The 15,926-nt window shown below is 42.4% G+C and overlaps 1 protein-coding gene across 6 annotated transcripts in view; it reads right to left on the bottom strand.

Moving 5' to 3' along the window:
* Positions 1–15,926, bottom strand: part of CACNA2D3 (calcium voltage-gated channel auxiliary subunit alpha2delta 3) — a 1,184,653-nt gene that overhangs the window by 605,217 nt on the left and 563,510 nt on the right. The gene's annotated exons all lie outside the window — the stretch shown is intronic.

Here is a 15,926-nt window from a genome sequence, read left to right as displayed (position 1 = left end):
TGCAGAAAAGGCATTTGACAAAATTCAACATCCTTTCCTGATGAAAACACTTCAAAGGATAGGAATAGAAGGGAACTTTTTCAATATGATAAAGGCAATATATGAAAAACCCACAGCTAACATCACACTTGATGGGGAGAGACTGAAAGCTTTTCCTCTAAGATCAGGAACAAGACAGGGATGCCCACTATCACCATTGCTATTCAACATTGTGCTGGAAGTTCTAGCTAGAGCAATTAGGCAAGAAAAAGAAATAAAAGGAATCCAAATTGGAGAGGAAGAAGTAAAACTTTCACTATTTGCAGATGACATGATTCTATATGTAGGAAATCCAGAAAAATCTACTGCAAAGCTACTAGAACTAGTCAATGAATACAGCAAAGTAGCAGGCTACAAGATCAACACACAAAAATCTGTAGTGTTCCTATACACAAGTAACGTGCAACAAGAGGAGGAAATCAAGAAAAAAATCCCATTTACAATAGCAACCAAAAGAATCAAGTATTTAGGAATAAACTTAACCAAGGACACAAAAGACCTTTACATAGAAAAGTATAAGAAACTGCTAAAAGGAATTGAATAAGACCTGAAAAAATGGAAGAACATACCATGTTCATGGATTGGAAGATTAAATATAGTTAAGATGGCAATTTTACCTAAACTGATCTACAGATTCAATGCAATACCAATTCAAATCCCAACAACTTACTTTACAGAAATAGAAAAACCAATAACAAAATTTATTTGGAAGGGTAAGGTGCCCCGAATAGCCAAAAATGTCTTGAGAAAGAGGAGTGAAGTGGGAGGTCTCACACTACCTGACTTTGAAGCATATTACAAAGCTACAGTGCTCAAAACAGCATGGTACTGGCATAAGGACAGATATACTGATCAATGGAATCGAATTGAGTGTTCAGAAGTAGACCCTCACATCTATGGACAGCTGATCTTTGAGAAGGCAGTGAAGTCAAAGCAACTGGGAAAGAGCAGCCTGTTCAATAAATGGTGTTTGGAGAACTGGATATCCATTTCCAAAAGAATGAAAGAGGATGTCCATCTCATACCTTATACCAAAATTAACTCAAAGTGGATCAAAGACCTAAATATTAGCACCAAGACCATAAAACTCTTAGAAGAAAATGTAGGGCAATATCTTAAAGATCTTGTGAAAGGAGGTGGTTTCTTAGACCTCACACCCAAGGCACGAGCAACCAAAGAACAAATAGACAAATGGGGTCTCCTCAAAATTAAACACTTTTGTACATCAAAGGGCTTTGTCAGAAAAGTCAAAAGGCAACCTACACAATGGGAGATGATATTTGGAAACCACATATCAGATAAGGGTTTAATATCCCGAATATATAAAGGAATCCTGCATCTCAATAACAGAAAGACAAACAATCCAATTAAAAAATGGGCAAAAGACATGAACAGACATTTTTCTGAAGAGGAAATACAAATGGCTCAAAAGCGTATGAAAAAATGCTCAACTTCACTGGCTATTAAGGAAATGCAAATCAAAACCACAATGAGATATCATCTCACACCTACCAGAATGGCCATTATCCAAAAAACAGAAAATGACAAGTGCTGGAGAGGATGTGGAGAAAGAGGCACACTTATTCATTGTTGGTGGGAATGTAGAACGGTGCAACCACTCTGGAAGACAGTATGGAGGTTCCTCAGGAAGCTAAATATAGATTTGCCATATGACCTAGCTATTCCATTGTTGGGTATATACTCAGAGGAACTGAAACTTAAGACACAAACAGACATTTGTAAACCAATGTTTATTGCAGCATTATTCACAATTGCCAAGAGATGGAAACAGCCCAAATGTCCATCAAGGGACGAGTGGATAAACAAACTGTGGTATATACACATGATGGAATATTATGCAGCTGTAAGACAGAACAAAGACATGGATCATGTAATAATGTGGATGAACCTTGAGGACATTATGTTGAGTGAAGTTAGCCAGAAACAAAAGGACAGATTCTATATGGTCTCACTAATATGAACAGACATTAATGAACAAACTTTGGGAGTTAAAAGCTGACAACACAGGCGACCAGGAGATAGAAAGAGGGCAGAGATCAGCCATTTGATGCTGAAGGACTACAGAATGTTTAGGATTGACTGCATAGATCCAGAAATAGATAGGATAATACTGTGTGATGGTAGCACGGTATTGTAAGTACACTGAACAAAGATGTCTGTGAGTATAGCTGAAAGAGGTGGGATAGGAGAATGCATGACACCAGAGGTAAAGATAGATGATAAAGACTGGGACTGTATAACGTGGCAAAAACTGGAGTGGCCAATGACTGTTACTAAATATACAAATATAAAAATGTTTTTGCATGTAGGAAAGCAAATGAATGTCAACCATGTAGAAATTTGAAAAAGGGATGGTATTCAGGAAAAAACATAATCAAAGCAAACTCGAGTCTATGGTCAACAGTAACATTGTAATATACCTCCATTAAATGTAACAAAGGCAATACGCCAATGCTAAATGTATATGAGAAGGGGATATAGGGGAGTAATATGGGATTCTTGGTAGTAGTGTTATTTGCTGTCCTTAGTAGCATATTGTATTGTATGACATGTTATTTTTCTTTTTATCATTTTTTCTTATTGCAAAAAAAAGAAAAAACAATTTTTCTTGTAGTAATCAGTATGTTCAAATGCTGATTGTGGTGATAAATGTACAACTTTATGATGATACCATGAACAACTGATTGTACACTGTGGATAAATGTATGGTAGGTGAATATAACTCTATAAAATTGTAGGAAAATATATATATAGGAGTAAAAGTGTTGGAGAAAACATGGTGAGAGGGATGATGCCTCACCAATATGGACTAACTACAATGTGTAAACTCAGAATTGAATCTTAGAACATAGCCTAACGTGGACACAATAATTGTAATAGTCCCTAGATTGTAAGCTCTTACAGCAGTTAACTCTATCCCTGAATTGTAAGGCCTATCTCCAAACTTCGAGATGCTAGCGTATGTTGTTACAAACATTGGGACTGGCGGTTTGATGTGCTGAGCCCTCGAGCATGGGACTTGCCCTTATGAAGCTCATTACTGCAAAGGAGAGTCTAAAGTTGTATGTAATGGTGCCTAAGAGTCTCCCCCTGAGTACCTCTTTGTTGCTCAGATGTGGCCCTCTCTCTCTCTAACTGAGCCATCTCGACAGGTGAACTCGCTGCCCTCCCCCCTACGTGGGACCCGAATCCCAGGGGTGTAAATCTCCCTGGCAACGCAGAGTATGACTCCCGGGGATGAATGTGGACCCGGCATCGTGGGACTGAGAGTATCTTCTTGACCAAAAGGGGGATGCAAAATGAGACGAAATAGTTTCAGTGGCTGAGAGATTCCAAATGGAGTCGAGAGGTCACTCTGGTGGACATTCTTATGCACTATATAGATAACACCTCTTAGGCTTTAATGTATTGGAATAGATAGAAGTAAATACCTGAAACTACCAAACTCCAACCCAGCAGTCTGGACTCCTGAAGACAATTATATAATAATGTAGATTACAAGGGGTGACAGTGTGATTGTGAAGACCTTGTGGATCACACCCCCTTTATCTAGTGTATGGATGAGTGGAGGAATGGGGATAAAAACTAAAGGACAAATGGGGTGGGATGGGGGGATGATTTGGGTGACTTTTTCACTTTTATTTTTTATTCTTGTTCTGGTTCTTTCTGATGTAAGGAAAACGTTCAGAAATAGATTGTGCTGATGAACGCATAACTATGTTATCATACTGTGGACAGTGGATTGTATATCATGGATGATTGTATGGTGTGTGAATGTATTTCAATAAAACTGAATTTAATAAAAAAACAAAACAAAACAAAAAAAAAACATATAACCCAGCAATCTCACTTCCAGGTATATACCCAAAAGAACTGAAAGCAGGGACTCAAACAGATATTTGTAAACCAATGTCCATTGCAGCATTATTCGCAATAGCCAAAAGGTAGAAAGAACCCAAGTGTCCATAAAAAGATGAAAGGATAAACAAAATGTGGTATATACATGCAATGGAGTATTATTCAGCCATAAAAAAGAACGAAGTTGTGATACATGTGAGAACATGAGTGAACCTGTAAGATATCACATTGATTGGAATAAATCAGACTCAAAAGGACAGATTTGTATGATTCCAATTATACAAAATAACTAAAACTTGTAAATTCATAGAGACAGAAAGTAAGATACAGATTACCAGGGATAGAGTGGGGGTAAGTAAATGCACAATGGGTGCAGGGTTTTTGTTTGTGGTGATAGAAAGTTTCGGTAATGGATGGTAGTGATAGTAGCAAACATTGTGAATGTGATTAATGCCATTGAGTTGTACTCTTGGGAATGGTTAAGATAGGGGATTTTTATGTTGTATATGTGTTACCACAATTTTTTAAAAAAAGAGGGAGGCTAAAGAGACAATGCCAATTAAATGTAATACATGATCCTGGACTAGATCTAATAATGCAGAAAAAAAATGTCCAAAGGACATTTTGGAACAGTTGAAAACTGGCATTTGGACTGTTGCTTTATTTCAATATTAAATTCCTTGAACTAGGTAATTACACTTAATGTGGTTACATAAGTGAATATTTTTACCTTAGGAAATATCAGGTGGTAAAGGAGCAACCCACTCTGAAATGTTAAGAAAATTAGATAAATTGACAGAAAGATAGACAGACAGAATATATAAAATATGTGGCAAAATGTTAAAAGTTGGTAAATCTGGGTATCCATGTAGGGAGTATACTGGAGTTCTTGCCATTAGTTTTTATTATTTTTGCAACTTTCCTGTAAGTTTGAAGTTATTTCAGTAAAAAGTTAATAAATATATATAAACACCACTTTACACCCACCAAGATGGCTATAATTAAAAAGAAAGATAATAACAGGTGTTGAAGATGTGGAAAAATGAGAACCCTCATATACTGCTGGTAAAAATGAAAAATAGTGCGATGTAGAAAAAATAGTCTAGCTGTTCCTCAAACATTTAAGCACAGAATTACCATACAACCCAACAAATTCACACCTAGTTATACACACCAGAGAAATGAAAGCATATGTCCATGCAAAAAGTTGTACACAAATATTCATAGCAGCATTATTCATAATAGCCAAAAGGTGGAAATAACCCACATGTCCATCAGTGGATGAAGGGATAAACAAAATGTAGTATATACAGCCATAAAATGAATTAAAAGGAATAAAAGGACTAAAACGTGCTACAACTTGTATGGACCTTGAGAATGTGATGCTAAGTTTAAAAAGCTAATACCAAAAGACCACACACTATTTGATTCCATTTTATGATATGTCCAGAATAGGCAACTTTATAGAAACAGAAAATAGATTAGTGGTTGCTTAGCATTGGGGGGGAGGGGGGGTGACAAGAGCTAAAGGGTACAAGGTTTCTTGTTAAAGGTGATAAAAGGGTTCTACAATTGACTTTTGTGATGGTTACACATATCTGTGAATATACTGAAAACCACTGAACTGTACACTTTAAATAAGTGTGTGAATTATATCTCAATAAACTATACAAAAAACAGAGCAGCAGCTCCCTGAGGGATTCTGATCAGTCAGGGGCCTGAGATAAGAACCATTTTCCCACTCTCTACTGCTCAGAATCTCTCCAGGTTCTCTCTCTACAACACAAACTGCTATTTCTGGCTTTTGTGAACTGCTATGTGTTTAGGCCAAACACACTGACAAATTAGCTGTGTGAAGACCCAGCCTTTTCTGCTTCTAAGACTAAATACCCAGGCCAGCCTCAGGGCTGCTGGGCCCAGGCGCAGATTCCCTCTGCTCTTGGGATGGGAGATGGTGCCGACCCAGCACCTCTGACCCCGGGTTGCCCCTTCTTGGTTGCAGCGGGCTACAGCGTGAGAAAATCTGGGAAGAACTGCACTAAGGCACTTATAAAGCATCAGCCGTTACACATGGGAGGAACTTCAGTCTTCCTAAATATGAATGCAGAGGGATGTCAGAACCATCAGGGAACTTAACTTGTACTTCTGGTAACCAACTTCCTCACTTCTGCCTGCTTCAGCTTCCACAATATTCAGTCCCCCATTGTCGTGTTTTTATTTTTAATTTGGACACACCAAGACATAAAAGATGTGCTAAAAACTCGTTTTCTTTCTTGGCTGGCATTGTCTTGGCCCTGGATGTCTTCCCTCCACCATCCAGGGCTGCAGGAGGCCCCAGTGGCCTTGACTTAAGCCATTCAGGGCCAGCATATGGTTGTACTTCTCACCAACCAAGTTAGTAATCCTGCCCATTTAAAAATCAGGCTTTGGTTTCTATCATTTGACTTAGATTTCTGTCCGTTGAGCTAATAAAAACCACCTCCCTCCAGAGACAGAATATCTCTGAAACAATTCCTCCTAACTTGACCATCCATTATTCAGAAATATATGCCACAAGCCTGGAAACAGAAGATAAAACTCTTTCTGGCACAGCCTGAAAGTGTATTATGTGTCTCCTATGACTAAGCTATTTATTAAGAAAAAGGGCTGCTTAAAATGAGAAAGCGCATGATCCTTGCTGCTGCAATGTCTAAGAAGGGGACAAGGTTCAGAGAAGACTCCCTACCACACTGTCTAAAGAGCTGACTTCTTCATCTTGAGTTCATTTTGCATGGGTCTGATATTCGCTAGGTTTTGATTTGATGAAGGGTGCCACCTGTGGCTTTCCACTGCTGGAGTTATGGAGAGCATCACAGGATGCTGGAAGAGGGACAGGACTGCTCCCCGGCAGCCCAGGCCCAGTGTCATCTCTGTGAGCCTGCCTCATTGGAACTCTCTCCCTGGAAGACGCATGACTGAACACCAGGACACTGCCCTCTAATCCTGTGCAGTCGTCCCTTAGGGGCGCCTTTCTTCGGTGATAAACTCGGCAAGTGTGGAACAATTGACCTTCACAACACATATGCTACGGATGTATTGGCATTTCATTTCTCCCCAAGTCGCACCCATCTGTCACCTGATGAAAGTTGCATGTAGAGAGCCCCTCCCCGTAAACACAAGGCACGCCCATTTGTCACGATACCTCCCCAGGGCAGGCAGCGGGCTGGGCCCCCACACACCAGGGGTTCATTAGTCTTCAACCCTCACCCCCTGGGTCCTTTTCTGCTCAAGTGACAATGTACTTGTTACTTCCTAACATTAGCTAATAAATGTCATTTTCAAACACTTTGTGCAGAATCTGCATTTGGAAGGGTGAAGCTGGCTTTCCTGTATAAGTAAAAAATAACCACCAACCCCCTCTGTCTTCTCTATTTTACTTATTTTTGAGACTCAGGAGGGGAAAAAAGGTAGAATCATGTCAAAAGATATTTCATATCTTGACAGCTGAAATAACTTCTGGTCCTATCATCTTCAGCAAACTCCTTAGAATGTTCTGCAAGGGGAAAGAAATCTAAAATGCTAGAATGAAATGTATCAGCATAAACAAAGTGCATTTCTGAAATCAGATTATCAATGCAGCAGCCACAAAATAACTAGATGGGTGGGTGAGGCCAAGAGAGCCTGCAACGAACCCGATCAGACAAGGCTGTCAGCTGGTCCCAGACACATGGTCCAGGGACTCAGTCATGAGACGATTCCAGGCCTCTGTGTGACCCCACCTTAGCTCTCCTCAGTGGGACACTTAAAATATGGACTTCTCAGATGCTGGGGGAAATTCCAGGTGCTGCATTTTAACCTATCACATATATGGAAAGCTACAGTTTCCAACAATGGCAGTAAATAGTTAACATTCAACACGCACCTACTCTGCCAAGCCCTTTACGTGGACCATCTCATTTGCTACTTCCACTTTCCCCTCAGGTGAGTATAATTACTGTACTCACTTTTATAGATGAAAAGGAAGTTGGAGCCAGTGGTAACTGGAACAGAGCTCTCATTGTATGCCAGACAGTGTTCTAAGCGCTCTCATTCATATTCATTCTCTCCTTCCCTCCCTCTCTCTCTCATTGCATCCTTTGGATTCTATCAGGTAGGTTCTCCCCATCATATTAGGGAATTTGGGACCTTACAGAAGTTGTCTTTCACAGAGGTTAGCTAACTTATCCAATCCAACAACCAGCAGGCATGGGAGCAGGGAATGGACTCCAAACTTGCATTCACAACCACCCTGAAACACAGCAGCAGCAGTGCTGGCTCTAGATTTGGCAGTGAAAAATTCCACCTCCCACCTCACCCTGGTTTAAAAATAAACATAAAAATAAAAAAAAGGAGCCTCTACAGACTTCATCACTCTCTGGAAACACTAGGGATTCTGAGGGCTACAAAGTATGGGGTGTAGATGACCATCCTCTGCTGTTAGAATGCCCGTGGCACCCTAGGCTCATCCTTGGGTGAGTGGGGCTCTGCACCACTGGCTGTGAGAAAGCCCCAGGAACCTCCTCAGCCACCTCTGAGCACATGGACCAAGTAAAGAAGACAAGGGGATTCGGGAGAGCAGAAGCAAAGGGCCCGGAGCTCCTGTGAGGCACACGGGATTCCCCTCTAAGAAGAGTCCGAGCCCCTTGGGTGAGGTCAACGACACCAACGAGCTAGGTTAAATTACAGCCAAAGGATTGCAGTAGTGGCTACACCTGGGCTAACTCAGTGTTGACAAACAGAATGGCAGGGGCTGACCTGGAAGGGCCACAGGCCTCAGCACTGGATCAGGGCTCCCCTTAGATGAGGGGAAAGGCTGCGGTGTGCAGGAGCACTGGGGAGGAGGCCTTGTAGTAGTGGCTATTTACCATACTAATTGCTTCAATATTTTCACCACCGGCACAGCCGCACTAATGCATCTTGGCTAAAGGTCATCTCTGGCTGTATGAACTGCCATTAAGAACTGGCTGTGGTGGGACTTTTCCAAGGCTGACCCAAGAAAACCTTTCCTTCTCACCAGTGAGGAACAGCCTGGGTGCCCTTCCTGCAAGGCCATTTCTCTTCGGGAGGCTCTTGGCTCTCATTAGGGCATAGCAGCTCAGACAACAGGCTTTGGAATCAGGGACACCTGAATCTGAATTCAGACCTAACCTCCCTAAGCCTCAGTCTTCTCATCTGGTAAATGGGGTGCACAGTCACAGTAACAGTGGCTAATGCTTTTCAACTTTCCAATATGCCAGAGTTTCCCATTCCATTGCTTACAACAACTCCAGGTATTGAGTTGGGTACAGTTACTCTCCCCCTATGGCACAGAGAGGTGAAGTATTTTGCCTGAGATCACACAGCAGGTGAGTGGTCGAGGCTTGATTCAGTTCACTCAAGCTCAGGCTGTTTGACTGCAGAGCCCACCCTCTGACCCACGAGACTTGATCATCTCCTACACCTGGGGGCACTTTGCTGCACACTTCCAGGGAGACATGTGACTGGAGCACAGACACAGCCCCTGCCCCCACTGAGCCCACCATAAATTGCAGCTGCTGTGCTAATCATCTAGCGTTATTACTTCTAAGACCCAGGCATCTTGGTGGATCCTATGTTGGTGATTGCTGGGTTTTGCTCAAAAAATGTGAACAGAATGAAACTTCTCTGTGAGTTAAAACAGTGTTTCTCACTCACAGACAGTTCTGTTCATTCAACACGATGGCCCCAAATTACTCTTACAACACACACACACACACACACACACACACACAAGAAAACACTGCTGCCCTTGAGGGCTTATGAATATCTCTGCCAGCCGTCTGCTAGACTCGGTGACCAAAACAGAGAGTGGAACAGGGAGGTCAAAAGAAAAAAAGACCATTTGACCTCAGAATCAAAATAATTGATTTGGCCCACTTTCAGTACACCTGCCTCAAATCCTCCTGAAAACAAGGAGAAGATCAAACGAGCAAAGGAGAAAATAAGAAAATACTAATAAAGTGAGCCATTTGAGAGATGATGGCTGTTTGGTGAATGGGGCTATTCCACTGCTAATGAGTGAAGCCTGGAACGATCCCCAGACAGGTGCTACCAACAGAGAGGAAGAAACTAGAGAGAGAATATGGGAGTAAACCTGCCTGCTCTTGAACCTGAGGGAAGTGTTCAGGAACGCCATAAAACCTTGCTAAACAAAGCCAGTCTCTAGATATTCTTTAAAGTCTAGTTTGTGAAGAAGCAAACCACCACCACCCAATTCTGTATGTACCTAATGAGGTCACCTCAAGGTCTCCCCTTTTCTCTTGGCCCCCCTCCTGCTGAGGGAACCTTCCCTCTACCTCCTGATGTTGGTACATCCCTGGTATCCCCTCACTGCTCCTGAGCATGGATGCCCCACAAAAAGCCCCCTTCATCACCTCTTCGTCTGCATTCCCAAATCACTTTGTCCCACCTTTTTTCCCTTCTCCCACTCTGCTTTTGACAGCAGTGAGTAGAGTACATGAAATCCCCATCCCCACCTTACACAGCAGGCTGAAAAGCCACCAAAGACCAGATTTGATTCAACTTCACAGCACTCAGCTCCTGGGCCTTGAATGACACAAAATGAAAATGTGTCCTCATGCATTCAACTGCAGATCCTTCAGCTTCAAAGCACTAATAGAAAAATCACAGGTCTGGAGCCAAATGACTTAGCTCCAGTCAGAGTTCCACCATGTAGAGTTCTGTGCCTTCAACCTCTAAGTCATTTTATTAATCTCTGATATGTGGATTAGCTCAACTTCCAAAAGATAAAGTAACAGTATGTAGCACCTATATGCATGTATATAGGCCTGAAACTGTTCAACAGCAGTTGCTGGGGTAGCAACCACTGAAGAAATGGCTCTACTGCCAAGAAGTGAGAGAAGAAAAGAGAGTAAGACGAGACATGTACAAAAATAGCTCTCTGAACTTCAGAATGGAGGGAGAATATAAAACGGTGGCCCTCTGGAGATTACAAAATGAGACTTCCTACATGGTGCAGAGGAAAATGTCTTAAAGCTATTAAGTCATTTTTACTGGAAACCCACCCAAAATATCTGAGGCATAAACATTTTATTGTCACAGTGTTCACAAGGCAGGCATTTCAAGGAACTGGTGGCACTAAGCAGAGAATATACTTGAGAATGGGAATTCTAGCCCCAAAGCCTACCTTTGCTTGCAGACATTCTTTGGGTAGTGAAAATGGCCTAATCCCCCATGACGCAGGTCGCAGATGCAGGCTGGGCTCGAGGAGGCAGCTGAGACAACTGGGACAAAGCAGAGAGGACTAGCTGGTGCACATCTGTGGCCACTTAGCCCTGGGCCTCCATCAGCACCTCCTCACCTCTCGGAGGTCGATGAAGGCCTCGGGACAGCTGGTTCAAATAGCCTTCTTTCAAGTCACCTGACATCAATGAGCTCAACTAAAACAAGCCTGCATGGCTGCTTCCCTTTGGCTGGAGACCAGAAAACCTCAATTCTAATCTCAGTTTTCAGACTGACCCTTGGAAGTACTGGCATTTTTATTTTTCTAAGTGCAGAATGTTCTTCATTTTTGAGGCAGGGTATTCCTATATTTGTGACACCTGTCAACAGATGATTTGGGCATCATGGAATCCTTTAAGAAGGAAAACATTTCTTTTTTCCCAGGCCAACATAATTCATATTAAAATAACTACTGCCAACATAAGGACACAAGATGACACTTAATAAAATTTCCTGTGAAGGGAGTGTCCTCGCTGACTCTGCCATAAACAACTTACTTGATAGTCCAACTGCCTCAAACAAAACCACCATCAACCACTTCCGCCACAAACCAGAAAGAACCATCAACTGGAAAGACATTAAAGATTAATGCGTAAGTGTATTTCCCTTTATCTGAAAGGTGCTTGTAGATGGGTAGCTTTTGTAAAGCAAGTTTTACTGTTTTTGTTTTGTTTTGGTTTGTTTTTAATTACCGTAAAGTAACACATGCATATGGTAAAACATTCAAACTTAACAAAGAGTAGAAAGTGGAAAGTTAGTACTATTAACCATTTCCTGTACATCCCTCCAAAAATGTTCTGCATATACAGCCATTTATAGTCTTCAAATGCACATACACACACACACACACACACACACACACACACACACGGACTTTACTATGTATTTCCCTCTACGTGCTTTATTCTATATATTTGTCACTTATTGGTGTAGCTTGAAGACCTTTCTCCTGAGCGCACAGAGCTCCCACTCACCAGAGTCTTCTGGTCCCATGGAACACTTGTGCCTTCTGGGGTGCTAATGGCTGATCCGTGATAAAAGGATGCCATAATCAAGTAAGTTTGGGAAAGGCTGACTCACACAATGAGATGGCTTTCTCTATGGTAGAAACTCATATTCCTTGAATACTCTCATGTAAACAGTGGGATGCCAAGAGTGATGGATTTTACACCCCATCTCCCTCCCTTATTTCATCACAAATATTTTTGCAAGGACTACTTACCAACATCTTGTGAGATGTGATCCATCTTTCTGCATCACTCCCCACCTCCCACCCAACCCCAGCCCTTGGCTGAATTAATTCCTACCCATCCTTCAAATGTCAGGGAAATGTCCTCTGACCATGGCCACCCCTGCCCCCAGTTAGGTCCAGGCTGAACTGCTCTGATGCACACTCGCGATGAACCACAATCCTGTCCTCCATTGCCGTCCCCTCTGGTTGCATCACATACTCAGCTGTGGGATGACTTCCTGTCTAGCTCCCCACTGGCCTGTAAGCTCCGTAAGAGCATGGGCAGTGCCTGCCCATTCATCATCGCCTCTTCTCACGCAAAGGCAGCATCTGGTATGCAAGAATTGCTCTCTGTATATTTATTAAATTGATATATGACGGTGGTGTCCCATAGGAAACAGCTCAGCAAATAGCATACCAGTCACTGCAGTGGAGGAACTCACTTCTCCTAAATGCCCTGTAGTGAACTTTCCGGCAAGGCGAAGAGCCTTCTTGCATTGTAACTCGTTACCTCCTTATTCATTTGTCTTGTATTTTATGGCAGGTTTGCAGGATTAAATGTGGAATAGTGTCATCTCCTACAGAAATATCCCTAATGTGTGAGCATTTGGTACCCATTGGCATTCAGATGAAGAATTTGCTTTACATTTTTAAAAGACTTTTTGTTGCAACATTATTTTGATCAGGGGAAGAGACTGGAAGTATTTATGTAAAATAAAACTAGTTTTCATTTATGATGGATTTGCACATGCCGAGAAGAAAATAGAAAGATTTGACGAAAACAGGACTTTCAATTTGTTGCACATATGAAGTATGCGTGTAAACATCCACCGCACAGCTAGCTCAACATCTCAGCCCAGCCATCAGGGCAGTGGATGCGGTGGTTGGCAGGACATAGTTTAGAGGGGCAGTGGCTCTGAAGTCAAAGTATTGGGCTTACATCCCAGCTCTTCCACTTTACTAGCTGAGTGATCATGAGCAAGCTGCTTAAACTCTCAAAGCCTCAGTTTCTCATCTGTAAAATGGGATAATCATTGTTCTTATTTCACTGACTTGTGGATGGGCTTGTATTAAATTACGCTTGTGCCTGGCACACAGTAAAGCACTATATATTGTTAGCTAAAGGAAGAAAGCTGGTAGAGGAAGGCATCTCTACACTGGTGCACAGTGAAGATCTCCAAAGACAACGGGCAGACAATCTGTTCTCAACCAAAGGTTCCATTAGCATGAAGTTTGGAAGAGAGTAAAGAGTATGAATAGTGAAAAGAAGATTTCCTTCATGCCTCTACCAAGGAGAGTACCACAAAACAGCTGAGGCACCCCCAACCCCTCCTGAGAGCCACTGGGTTCCATATAGAAGGAAAGCAAAGGGCGTTATTTGAATTCCCACAGCATTTAACTGACAATGATACCAAGATTTTTGGCAACCATGTAGCCAGAGCAGTAGGACTTGAACACAAAGAGGTCCCCCATGCCCAAGCATGGTGAGCAAATGGAGGGATGGCGCAAGTGTCAGGACTGTTCTCCTTGCAGAAGGTGCTCATCAGTTGGCAACACCTACAACTCTGAGCCCACATTGTTTTCTGTTCATTGAACTTCTTGATGTAAACCCCAGTGACAAAAGGGTTGCCAAGGTGCAGGGGCAAAAAAAAAAAACCTTGTTTGTTACTCCAGGCATTCCCAGGCATAAGCCATGCCAGTGTGGGCTTTTCATAGTCATCATTCTCATAACAATAACTGGAAGAGCAACTCTTACTAAGATTTTAACATGCATTAGCCATAATGCTAAATGCATAACATATATTGCTTCATTTAATCCTCACAAAACCCTAACGAGATAGGTGTTATTATAATGTTCATTCTACAGATGAGCAAGCATTACAATCTGAGCCCATTGTGGCAGCAAGAGTCACCATCCAGACAACAAGTATACATCGTCCTCACACGCAGACAGACAGACCACTTGCCCCTAATAAGCCCTGTGGCCGACCCAGTGCGTCCCACTTAGCTCTGCTGAGGAATTCTAGGGGTAGACTAGACTGCAGGACTATCTGCCCTGTTCTCCTTAAATCCCAGAGGCCCAGCCTGCATTTCCTCAGCAAAGCAGTTGCTTTCTGATTCTTAGGGACCTGTGGCAGGCCACGGCTGGTGGAATCCAACCAGTGACAGTGACTCTTCACCTATTTCTCCCATGGGCCACAGTTGGCCCTCACCTACAATTTCAGAGTGCTGAAGGTGGCTCAGCCCTTCTCCCTCCCAATCAAACACCAGATCAAAAAGCAAATGCCTGAGTGTGATGTTATCATAGGAATGCCCTTGAATTGGCTGGAAGTCATTAAAAAAAAAAAAGAAAAAAAAGAAACACCTACAAACTCCAGCTCTGTATTATTACTGTGACGTTTCACAAATGTCAAGACACTGAGGTGAGGAAGAAAAAACACTGTTAGCAATTGTTCATGCTCTCCTATTGTCCTATAAACTGTCCCTGGTGCTGCCTTTTAGAATTTCTCTAGCAAAGATTCAGCCCCTACCCAATTGCAAGACTCCATCTTGATTTCCAGTCTCTTGGGAAAAAAAAATACAAGCATATTAAAAGATCCCAAAAGCAGTATTAACTCATGGACTTACCTCCCAGCTCTACCACTTTACTAGTTGAGTGATCATGAGCAGCTGCTTAAACTCTCTAAGCCTCAGTTTCTCATCTGTAAAATGGGATAATCATTGTTCTTATTTCAGTAACTTGTGGATGGGCTTGTAATAAATTACACTTGTGCCTGGCACACAGTAAAGCACTATATATTGTTGGCTAAAAGAAGGAAGCTGGTAGAGGAAGGCATCTGTACACTGATCGAAAATTATTGTCTTCCAAACAAACAAACAAAAAGAACCAAAATCCAAATACAAGTAGAACTGACAGAACCAACAAGCAGAAAAAAACAACCCCCCATTTGTGGCAACCTGTAGTAAAAGGATTCAGTCTAATTCAACAACCTGTGGAACACATTTTCTATTCCAAGTTCTCTGCAAGGTTCTACAGGTGATAAAAAATTATAGCCCCTGCCTCCAAGTTCAAGGGGAGAGAGAACAGTGAAAAAGAAACTGCCAAACAACGTGAAGGATACTGTGAAAGAGGGAGAGGCCAGGCCCCATGGAAATACCAACAGAGGGCAAGTGATGCAGAATGGAGGGCTAGGACCAGAAGTAAAGACAAGGCTCTCAGGGAAAGGGCAGGCCCGGCCAGGGGCAGGGAGAGGAGAGCCTCCCAGGTGGACGTCACAGCAGAAGCGACTGAAATCTGAATCCTAGGATCTAGCATGGCTAAGAAGAGGAGGAAAGGGGTTGCTATTAAAGAGGACAGTAAACGGGCCAGTTTGAGAGTTTCTGCACTTATCCCATAAATGATGGTGGAGAGGAGGGGGTGCCTGTGCTTGGGGTGAGCGTCTGCTGCAGACCTTAGATGGGGCAGCTGTGTGAACACATCTGCAATGCCAGGATCTGG

Source organism: Choloepus didactylus, chromosome 1, assembly GCF_015220235.1.
Source record: "Choloepus didactylus isolate mChoDid1 chromosome 1, mChoDid1.pri, whole genome shotgun sequence".
In the NCBI taxonomy this organism is placed as follows: Eukaryota; Metazoa; Chordata; class Mammalia; order Pilosa; family Megalonychidae; genus Choloepus; species Choloepus didactylus.
This window is presented reverse-complemented; position numbering and strand designations above follow the sequence as displayed.